Genomic DNA, 11,790 nt, shown 5'->3' on the forward strand with positions numbered 1-11,790 from the left:
TCAGCACCCCCACCCCAAAATTTTTTTCTCCCTCTGCCTCTGTCTGAGGCCCCACAGATCCCCCTTCTCTGTAGGCTGGCCCAGCAGGAAGATCTTCTTTTGCTGCCTCACCAACTCTCCCAAGTGATAATCAACACAGTTGCCCTACCCCAGCTCTTCTCTCAGGCCACAGTCTACTGTCACTTCCTATGTATAAGGCTTCCTACTTCTCATACGGGGAGCTTGCCTATCCGCCCCCTTAACCAGTCTCCAACTGCTGGCCTTTCTCCTTCTTAAATCTAATCCTCACAGGTGTAGCAAGTGGGACTACTAGAACATGGCTGCTATCCCCAGGACTCCTCTTCCTTAAAGGCACTTGCCACCTTATGCAGACAAAGTTCTTTGGGTACATCTGATATCTTTTATTAGACCAACCCAAATAGTTGCAAAAAATTTCCTTTGCAAGAATTTTTCCAACAATTTGAGTTGGTCTAAGAAAAGATATCAGATTTACCCGAAGAACCTTGCCTGCGTATGTCCTTAGACCAACATGGCTACAACCTACACCCTTGTCACCTTATTACATGTACCTTCTTGGAAAACTTAGGGTTCTTCCTGTTGTATTCCCAGAGAGTAGACTTACAAGCAAAGGAGACTGGTCATTCCTTCAGCTCAGAGCTGAACCAGGCTCTTTATATATCAGGCCTGCTCAGCTAGCCATTCTCTCCTCAGGAAGAGCCTTTCTGAGAACCTGGCAAAACAACGGATACTTGAGATAAGCAACTTCTACCTGGGAAGGTTTGAGAGCCGTCCTTAAGCCAAACAGCCTTTGACATGGCCCAGATACCAAAATAGAGCATTGGATGCTGGGCTCTAAATATGTAGAAATTCCTCTGGTCCCCACTGCAGCCTGAGTGCTTTGGAAACACTAATGAATGCAACCTTACTACATCCAGTGAGCCAGGAAGGTACGGTACTATCTTTATCCTGTAGAAGGGAATATGAGGAATGGAGATGAAATGACTTTCCAAAGTTGTAGTGAGTCTGTGGCAGAGGTGACAATGGAAACAAAGTATGTCCAGCTTCTCTATCCAGTGCCTTAAACACAGGATTATTCTTCCACTTGTGCCCTTTCTGACATCCAGCTCTTTATTGCTTTTATGTTATTACCTTATTGCTGAGGGCAGTTGCACATTCATTTGTTTATAGGTGCAATCCATAAGCTTCAGGCAAGTAGCTAATGCAGACTGTATGACTATGCAAAGCTTGAGTACTCAGTGTTATATTGTATAAATAATACCTGCCATTAATATTTAATGGAGTGATCGTCTGACCATTTTAGCAAATAAACCTTTAAGAGGGAATACACGTGCTCTGGCTCCAATGATTTCAGTGCTACCAAAGCTGCTGAAGAGGTCTATACTAACACACTGCTAGACACGAGCAGGTACATAGGACTATACAGTCCTACTTAATGAGTAGCCTCCCAGCTATCTGTGCTACTAGCTTAATTCCCATGCTGAAGGCAAGGACTGTTTAAGCATTGGGTCAAAATGTCAAAAGTCCCCTCTGAGCCCAGCAGCCAGGGTCCTTAAAGTGTGCAAGGAAATGAGGTGGCCACTGGCCAGAAGTGTCCAGTCACCTTTGCCTCAACCGCCCAAATAACCAGGTCTGGATTTAAATCTGGGCTAACTGGGGGCAGCCTGTAGCATGAGTCCTGAGTGATGCTCAGACTCATGCCTTGGGAGATGTAGCACAAACCCTGCAGTGGTGCCCTCTGAGCACTCCCTCCCCTGCTCAAATCACTCTGAGGTCACATGTGAAAAGGCTCATGATGATTTTAACCCACAGTCTCTAACTTGCATTACAAGAAGAAATGGAGCAATTCCAAATGCCAAGATGCCACCCAGGAGGTCTGCAAGTCAAACTAAGGTACCTGATCCACAAACGTTGTCTTTTTCAGCTCCAGCTTTAACAGGCCAGTGTTGTTCAACGTCCCATTCCCGGTCCATGGGGATGGTGGCTGTGTGCATCACGCTTCTTCACTGGCGCACTGCATATAGACTGCAATAGGGGCACAGATGTGGGTGTAGGTGCAGTCATCCTCCGGTTCCAGTTCAGCAGTTCAGATCAGCCATTCAGCAGCTAGGCCAATTTAGCTCTTCTCTCCATTATGAGCACTGGTAGCTGTGCTTTGCATCACCAGAGGCACACTTTTTTCAGAAATGTAGTGGCCGGGAAGCTCATATTTCACTTAAGCCAGTGGTTTTCAAACCTCCTAAAGCCAAGGAACATTTCCAGATTATTTTTGTGCCGTGGAATCCCACCCCTGGCTCCAGGAGCTGTGTGAGCTGGTGCAGAGCCAGGTGACCCGACTCAGCAGTAGTGGTGTACCACCTCCCAGCCCACTCTGCCATCTCCCCCAAGCTCTTTGCAGAACCTATCCAGGAACCCCACAATGCCACAAAACAGTTTGAAAACCACTGACAGGCTATTTCCTCCCGCCAGAGGGTATAACACCGCTGGCAAAACAGCCAGTACTCACACTGAAGTTTCTTTTCAATCTGGAAATTTGGCAGTAACAAAGGAGCAGGCTGTGCATGTAGGACTCTAGTGCTGAGCAGTGAGATTTAGAGGGGTCCCTGGCTTTCCTCCTAGGTTTTCTTTTGCATAGCATCTGACTGGAACTGATAACCACCCTGTACCATATTGGCTATGAACTCCACATGTATCATTGTGAGGACAGAGAAGGGGAAAAAAGCTCTCAGAAACTGTCAGTGAGTTACAATCCCCGCCTCGCTTTTCAATATTTCTTTTCTATTTTCGATTTCAAAAATAGAAGCAAAAGGCTATTTTCAGAGGTGTTTCTAAATAAGAAAAGATCAAATTTCCACCCTCCAGAAGACTGGATGATGCCAGGCCAGAGTCCTCATCTTCTTGGTGCTCAGGCCTAGGCCCAATACGCTGAAACAAAGCATGAAGCTTGAGGGTGAAGAGCAATGCTTCTCTGGCACAAGAGAGCTGCCTACTGCCAAACTAAAACACATTTCTAGAAGAGTCAAAAAAAGGTCATTTCTAGGAACACATTTCCTGGTCCCAACCATGAGGAATAAACTACAACCTCGAATATCATCATCATCATCATCATCATCTTCCATTCCACATGTAATGCTCACTCCCTTACCTGCGATCACAAACACACATAGCACAGAAGACATAGATTATTAATAATAATAAAAAAAATTAACCTCACTAACCCTCTTAGTGTTTTCCCTTTGGAGAGAAAAAGAGTGAAGCACAGGACAGCATGTGCCAAATGCTAGTCATGTTGCTGATACCCTTCTGGGAAGCACTCAGACCCCAGGGACAGGAATACCCTAAGAACCTGAAGAGAATACCAGCCAAAAAAGAGGGATTAGTAATGGTGGAAGATGAACCCTGGTGGTTCTAGGTTGTTGAGGTACAGTTAAAATCTAAATGAGGTCAAAAAGTGCTCTCTGATGGCAGCCTGAAAGCCCAGGTGAGGTGACCTGGTGGCTTCAGTCCTGTTCCCAATGGACAGATATCCACATCATATAAAACTGTCCTCATCGCTGGCACTGATGATAAGTGACAGGATAGAGATTGACTGGGCCATGGAGACATCTCTCTCACTGGCAGTGTTTCCTCTGGAAGCACACTAGTATGGCATCATGATGACACTGTGGCTGCTTATGCTTTGTGTCTTCTCTGGACATAAATTTCCAGCTTTGGGGCTGTCAATCCATTACGTTTCATAAGAGAAAAACTCCTTGGGTACTAATAGGTAAATCATACTTTTGCCCAGAACCTGCATTTTCTTTTTCTTTTTTTTGCTGTGAAAAATGTACGGACCAGATTGGCCAGTTTTTGATTTGGATCATATTTCCTTGCTGCCCCTGGTGGAAGGGGGCTCGTCCCTGTGCTCAAGATTGGGACTGGGGCCAACCCTATGGCTAAGAAGAGTACCACTCAGCAGTCACCACCATGGAGCATCTCAAGGGAGAGCCTAGTCCAGTAGCATAATAGGAGTAGCAACAGTGGGCACATCTACATGTGCACTTTAATGCGCATTAGCCTATTTTAATGAGCATTAAAGCATCACAAAAAAAACCCATGCTCTTTAGCTAATGCACATTAAAATAGGCTAATGTACCTTTATGTAGTGCCTCATAATGGAGGTACTAGATTTAATGCGCATTACCTAAAGTGCATTAATGAATGTGTAGACACACCCAGTTTTGCCTGTGGACGCAGTGAAAGACAGAGAGAGTACCTAGTGGTGACAGTGTGTAATCAATCATCTTTGGTATTTAAAAATATATGCTTTTAAAAGGTACCTCAGAGACCAAATTACCCCCTTCATCTTATACATCTCTTTCCAATCTTCCCCAGTCATACACAAACAGTTTGCCAGCAGACCCACTTTGTAAGCAGACTCCCGCCTGCAAAAACCATTTAACCAAAAGTTTCCAGGCGCACAATTGGAAAAGATTATGCTAGATAGGCACACGCAGGTCCAGGCACATACGCACTCAGGGATAACTTGGGTGTTGTTCGTGAGAGGGGAGTGGGAGAGTCTGGGGTGGCATTGAATGGGGGGAACTTTGTAAGCAGCATCAATCAGATTTGATGGCATCAGGTGAAAGCTAGGATTTCAGTGATGCTGACAAGCAGAAAGAGGAGGTGGGATGGGGTTGGGTACATCATGATTATAAAAAGGTTTCAGCAAGCCACACAGAGCAAGAGGCTGCTCTGATCTCTGATCTGCCCTACAAACACGTGGGTTGGGCAGAGGAACACCAAGCACCTGAGACAAGGAGCTGAAGCCTAACGATGAAGATTTATGCACTGACCATCCTTGCTGCCCTCCTGGTACAGTCCTCTGTCCTGGTTCAAGCTGGGGTGGGGTGGGGTGGGAAAGAATCCGCAGCTCCAGAGAAGGAGCTTGTGGCAGAGAAAGCAAGAGAAGCATCTCCGCCATCAGACAGAGGAGATGACTTGCCAGAAAGCAGCACGGCAAAGAGTCCATCTCCTGCAAGAGTGTGGAAGGTAGCAGGGGACACGGCCAGGTCCCACAGCAAACCAGCGAACAAGCCACAGCTGGGAAGCAGCAAACAGAATGGCACTAGCAAGCAGCAGAGACCCCAGCCACAGCAGCCCCTCAGGGCCAAGAGTAATGGACTGAGCAATTTCTTGAAAGGCCATGGGAAATTCAATTCTGACACTGTGAGTATAGCACTCCCCTCTCCCTTCCACCTCAGACCCTGGCGCCCACCCGACAGATGCATCCACCATGGTTGGGAGGCAGCACTGGTATATCACACCATGTGATAAAATACAAAAGACCAATAAACAACAATTACTGACGAGGGAGACAGGCATCCTATCTCAGAGAAGGAAGAAGCCAGAGTGCTGAGGGTTTGCATGGGGTAGACATGGTGAAAGAAGCATCAGGCTCTCGGCCTTTGCCTAGCAACCAGTTCAAGCTATCAGATGGTTTTCCTCCTCTTTGCCTAGGATGTGTGCAACTGCAGGCAGTTCCGTGCTTCAGCCAGGCTGGTCCACCTACAGGGCAATGTTCCCGCTAAGGTTCAGTGATCTGTGAGCAGTCCTGGCTGGGAGTGCGCGGGTATCTCAGTGTGCCCACCCCTTCCCCCTCCTGTAGCAGCCTGTGGCTGCGTTGGGATGGGTGGCGAGCGGCCAGATGCAAACCTGGCGGTGGCGGCAGGGGGAGCACTGGCACTCCCTTGCTACAGCATTGGAGTTCCCCCCTAGGCCAGTGCCCAGAGGCCATGGCCCCCTACCACCCTTCCCCCACCCCCGTCGGTATGCCACGGTGTGTACGGCATTAGAAAGTTACTGCATGGCATGAATTTTTATTGTGCACAGCCGCACATGTGTACAGCTTAGAGGGATCTGTGCTACAGGGCTTCGGGTGGGCTTGGAAGGTATCTGACTGACATTCAGAAGCTCATAACAAAATGACAGGGCCCTAAAAATGGCTTCTTTCAAGTACTGGCCCATAGCCATCACTTCCTTGGGTGAGACAAAGAGCATCTCTTAAGGCTAGACAGTTGCCACAGTGCAAATACCAGTGCCAGATGGCCTGTCTTTGCCAGCAAGGAAGTGTCCCAGCACCTAGGCATGCTGGGAATCTCTTCAGAGTAACGATACATCCCAGTCTGTCTCATCATTAGTTTTCCGAGTAAACAGATGAACCAAATGGACCCAGGAGATTTAGATCCAAGCTGAAATTAAGAGATGTGAAGCCTGTTCCCAGGGCCTCTGCTTCAAATCTAAGCAAGCACTTTGGGACACCTTCCTGATACTTTTCACCAACAATTATCATCACCTGGATGCCCAGATTCGGGCAATTAAATAAATATGAGCTTCAGGCACCCAGGCTTAAAAGTTGTACCTTGAAAGTACAGGCAGCTTGCAGGAAGACACCTGAGGGGATGGAGGGCTAGTGCTGGGCTCCATCTCCAGTCAGGGTGTGTTTCTGTGGACTCACCAAGTCCTTGCCCTTCCTCCCACTTCACTGTAGAGGTCGTGTGTCAGTGCCCCCTCCATCCCAGTTCAATCTAGGCAGCTTTGTCTTTAAGCATTGGTAGTGTATGTAATGTGGGTCACCATAGCTTGGTTCCTCTCAATCCAGAGGGCTTGGCTGTCTTTAAAATGGACCTCCACTGATAGCCCTTTCCAAGTCCAAGTCCTTCTGTGATATCAGTTGCATTGGCAGAATGTGTCCTGAAGGGAAAGCCTTTCTTAGCTCCCTCCATATTAACAGCCACATTCAAATTATAGCTTCACTTAAATAGGAAACTAATTAAGAACCAAGAAATACCATAAAGAAAAGCATCTCCTCAGTTGTCGTCTAGGTAACAACTACACAGTCCTAACCACAGTGGACCCTAAACCCTATCAGCCCTGCCTCTGGCCTGTGCATTAAGACAGGCCCTGCCACTCACTTCCAAACAGTACGTGCTGAATTGCCGAGAGGGGCACGTGGAGCTGCCTTGGAGCAGCTCTGTGCACACATCAAGAGCATGCCTGAGACAGGGAGCCTGAGAGCAGCACTGGGGTACATGCTCAGGGCCGTTCCACTACTTGATAGCAATACTTGAACAAGCCAGAGCCCCTGTCGGCAGCCTCACTGCTGTCCTCAACTGCGTCTCCCCCAAGAATGCACATCCTCTCTCCTGGAAGGGGCTGTGAGTCATGTAAGGAAACCAGCTTGTGGTCTGTGTCCTTGTGCCCAGGGTCTGGGACAGAAGTTTCATAAACTGGTTTGATCCAAATCAGTTAAGTCTGATACTACATTCAACCAGGTTTATCTTAAACCAGTTTCAGCCATTTTGAAACTGGTTTGTGTGTACTGAACTTCTGTTCTGTTTATGTGCAACTTCTGTCCCTAGCCTGGGTGTCCAGTTTATGTGTAACTTCTGTCCCTAGTTGTCACACCAGTTTATGTGCAACTTCTGTCCCTAGCCTGGGTGTCCACACCTATTAGCTTCAGTTCACCTTCAGTCCCAAACTTCTTGCTCCTAGCTCCCCATATTGGGCCTTGCCTTAGTAGCAAAAGGGGTTGGTTCCTTCCTCAAGGCACATTATAACAAATATCACACAGATAAGGCCTCACACAGTACGACTGACTTACCCCCCAGGCAAGGTGCGTGGTGCTGCTAGCTATCCCTGGGAACTGAGAAACACTAAATTGTTGATAGAAAGACACAGCACCTGCACACTGCAGGGCTCATGCAGCTGGGCGCTTCCTTCAGCCTCACATGAGATACAGCTTTTAGGGGTTTTTTCCCAATGTTACCTTTTTTACTTTTTAATAACAGACACTGGAGCCCTCTGACTTGCATAGTGCTTCATAATCTACCACTTTAAAGGATGTTAGTTAAAGATGACATCCAGGTAATGATTTTTACATTCAGCCTCTTTTATAAAAAAAAAGTGAGAAGCTCATCGCATGACATCATCTGAGTAAATTTTGCAGATCAGCTTCATTTTCTCCTGGATTCATGCACATCCTTCAGGCTGTCTGCCTGGGGAGATTAAGTGGACTTCTGAGTTCATTTAATTGCCAAACATCCCCATGCTGTCAGCTCAGAGGAGCTGGAGACAACAGCTCATGACAAGTGCAATCCCTGGGACTGAGTGATTGATGCTCGTAACATTTTTAATGATTAACTGAATGGGTCTATTTAGGAGGCAGCCTCTGGGGACTGCACCATAGCTCTGAATAGGAGCTGCCATTGCTGTTCTTCAAAACTTTCAGGTAGACTTTTGTGAAAGGCGCGTAAGACATTAGGTACCTAACTCCCCACAACAGTTTGAAGTATGTGCCCTGTGGCTTTTGCCCTCCACCTTTGCCTCGAGAGAAGATAAACTGTTCTCGCTTTGCAGTCGCAGGGGCAGGGACTTGGTGAGGCTGCAGCTGATCCTCCAGTGCAATTTTTTGAGGACTCTGAACAGCCTTACCTGCAACCTTAGCAAGTTTAGGAAGTGAAAGCAGGAGTTTGTGTTCACTTCAAAAGGCTTCAGATTTACAGTCAGGGTAGCAGTGGGCCTCACCTTAGCTCCTGGTCCGTGAAAACCCCACATGTTAGAGCAAAGAGTGCTTCAGAACTGGAGCATTGTTCCTAATGGCATGCCTGTCACCCAAAGCTATAGTGAGCTACACAAAAGCTGGCACCCCAGACCCAAATCCCTCTGAACTAAAATGAGAGCAGAGGAGGGAAAAGACCTAGGGATCTGCACCGACACTTGGTTGGTTTGGGCCCAGGCACAGGGTAAATGTTTGAGTATAGCTAGTATACCCGTCACCTGTTTGAAACAAAACGCATTTACTAGTGCAACGATTATGAGTTGGAATGAAAAATACCAGTCGAGGCAGCTAGAACGTGCAGAGTTCACTTGGGCTGGAGGTTAGTTAAGTAGCATGTATGTGCATGCACATGGCAGTATTGCAACGGGCTCTGCCCCCTCTCTTTTCCCCCCAGTATGCCTGTCCTGGGATTCAGTCTAGGACCTGTCAGAAGCCCTCAGACTGTGATGGCTGCCTTGGCCTCTACACTTGCAAACTGCCAAGAGGGAAGTGCGATTTGAAAGCAGTTTCCAGGGAAGCAGGTAAGTTACAGCTCCCACGTCAAGCAGCACATTATAGCATGGGATGCATCCAGCTCCCACAAGATGTAGTGAGGTCCTAGGAGCTGTATGTACATCACTTGAAAAAAAAAAAGCAAACATACACCTTGGACTTTTTCAAATCATCTCTTCCTAATGCTTGTAGCGACTCCACTAAGCTTCACCAAGTGAACAGCAGCAGGGGGTACAATGATGGTGGCAGCAGCATTTCACCTCTGACAACCCCCGGCTGAGTGAGGCACATGCTATGGAGAATGGTACATTTAACAGGAGGGCACATGAGAGCTAAATTAAATATTGCTATGCTAATTAGTAGGTTGTTTATATGCATTTGAAATTCTGGTTTCACGATTGTTAATTGCTATTATGGTTAGTTTAGCTGAGGAAGATACATACTTTCCTCAAAGAGGCTCTGCTAGATCCAGTCGGAATTGGTGTGTTGGGTAGCAGCTGATGCCGCACACAACTGATAACTTACAACTGGGACACAGAAGGAAATGACATCTGTCAGACTCCCCAGACTGTCTGAAGAGAGGAAAGATGGTTCTGCAGCATAGCCACAGGCCTTGGAGTCAAGAAACCCAGGCTCTGTTCCCCACTTTGTTCTGCCACAGTTTGTGTGTGCAAAATGAGTGAAACTCAATTAACCTGCTTCTGTTTCTTCATTTGCTTGAGGGACATATTACCTGGTAGAACAGTTCATTCATTAATTTGTAACCCAAATTCCATGTCGAGGATGGAAAGCATTCTAGAAATGCTGCCTGCAATGAATATGCAAGTAAACAAATGTTAATGTAAATATGATCACCTTGTTTAACTAGCACAGGTCCTTTTAACTTACTCATACACTGACTGTTCTCAGGTCTATAAAGCTAATAGATCTACTAATCAAAGGAATTGGTATAAGGAGGTTATAGTGATCCAGTCCCCTTATCAGGCTCATTTTGTGTGTGTTTTCTGCAGGTGGATTCCAGCAAAGCGTGCGAAGCACATGAGGCACACAACTCTGCTATGGCTGGAACAATGTAGCCCTGTGTCAAGCTGACAAGGTTGCACTGCCATCTAGAGACCAAAGCTTTCTGCATTTCTTTATAGATTTCATTTTCTGGGTTTCACTTTAACAAGATGCAAGCATGTCACACACAAACCATGTAACACTGTCTCCTGTAAGCCTTTAGTACTCCTTCCATAAGCTACATAGGTTCAATTCATGCTATCCTTAAGGCTACCAGTGAAACTACTTCATGGGCTACCAAGCCAGGGGCTGGAGGGCACCTTAGATTTGTCCTGCTACAGGCAGACCACAAAGGAAAATGAGCCTAGCTATGATCATGACCTGATTCATCCTGCACTCCAAGGGTGGGTGTTTTTCATTAAAAGCTGCCAATGGTCACAACCCTGGTTTCATCAGGGTCACACTCAGCATGAAATTCAGCTAAAAGTTCAGCTACCACCAGAAATGTCTCAAGAAATCTTTCTGGGTCTTCCCTTGCTGTGACTCCAACATAACAAGCCCCTGAGCACATGCCTACTTTACACTGCCCAGCAGTGGTATCCTTCAGACCTGCTACATTGCTCCTCACATGCAGCCATCCCCACAACCGGAAGCTGTGTAGCCACGCTACTAAAGGCATACTGATTAGGACAGCCATTCAGTAGGACTAATTAGTCCACAAAGAGATGGCTGCACTGTTTTTGGTTGAGGTGGTAGCATACATGCTTCACGGCACCACTACCAGGCATAGTATCTTTACAGTGCAGAAGGGGCTCAGGGGCATTGCTGAGCTCTGTTTCTCCCTGTTCATCTGTCATTACATTTCCCCTCCATTCTTTGAAGTATAAAGAAACAGCTTTTGTTAAGGGAAGATAAATTAAGGTGGGATGTCTCCACCACAAGACTTTCAAAGCTCTTGGTAGTTGCAGTGTTCTTTTGATAGCTTCAGCAATGATTAGCTAGGGTCTTAGCAAAGCACAGAATCAGAGAGCTGTTAAGGCTGAAAAAGACCCATAAACCTTATCTATTTGTTTTACTGCCTGATTTTGCCCAGGTCATGCAACTATAGAACAAAACTGGTGGTCTTAAGTGATCTCTTCTGCTGACTCACTATAAATCATAACTTGCACGTGTCATAGATGTTCAAGTGACAGGGGAAGACGTGGCTTTTTTGTCAAGTAAAAAATGATCATAAACCACACAAGTGGTATCCAATGTGAAAAGGATATGGATTTTGTGCAGGTATGTGGGAAATCTTCTAAATAAAGCAGATTGGTAAATGCCACTTGCTGTATTTTTGTTGGTGGTGGTCTGGGTTTTTCTCCCGTTTTTTGGTTGATCAATTAGCCGAATACAATGCCAATGGGAGGGGCTGGAGCAACAGCTCTAGCAACAGAAATGATTTATCTACAGGACAGGGACACTCCAGGGGCCAGCCTGTCCTGGAGGACCACACCTAGCACTGAGAGGCAAGCTCAGTCTACTTCGTTGTTCTGCTTTGTAATTGTTAACTGTACTCACAGTAACATTACCATCTTTTTTATACAGCTGCTATTTAACATTTTTATTGGGTTAGGACCCATAGGCCAACTGGACTGAGGGTCTCTATTGTAGGTGCTATACAATAGCACTCAATCCAC

This window comes from Gavialis gangeticus, unplaced genomic scaffold, assembly GCF_001723915.1.
Source record: "Gavialis gangeticus isolate Ggan-Ray unplaced genomic scaffold, GavGan_comp1, whole genome shotgun sequence".
Lineage (NCBI taxonomy): Eukaryota > Metazoa > Chordata > Crocodylia > Gavialidae > Gavialis > Gavialis gangeticus.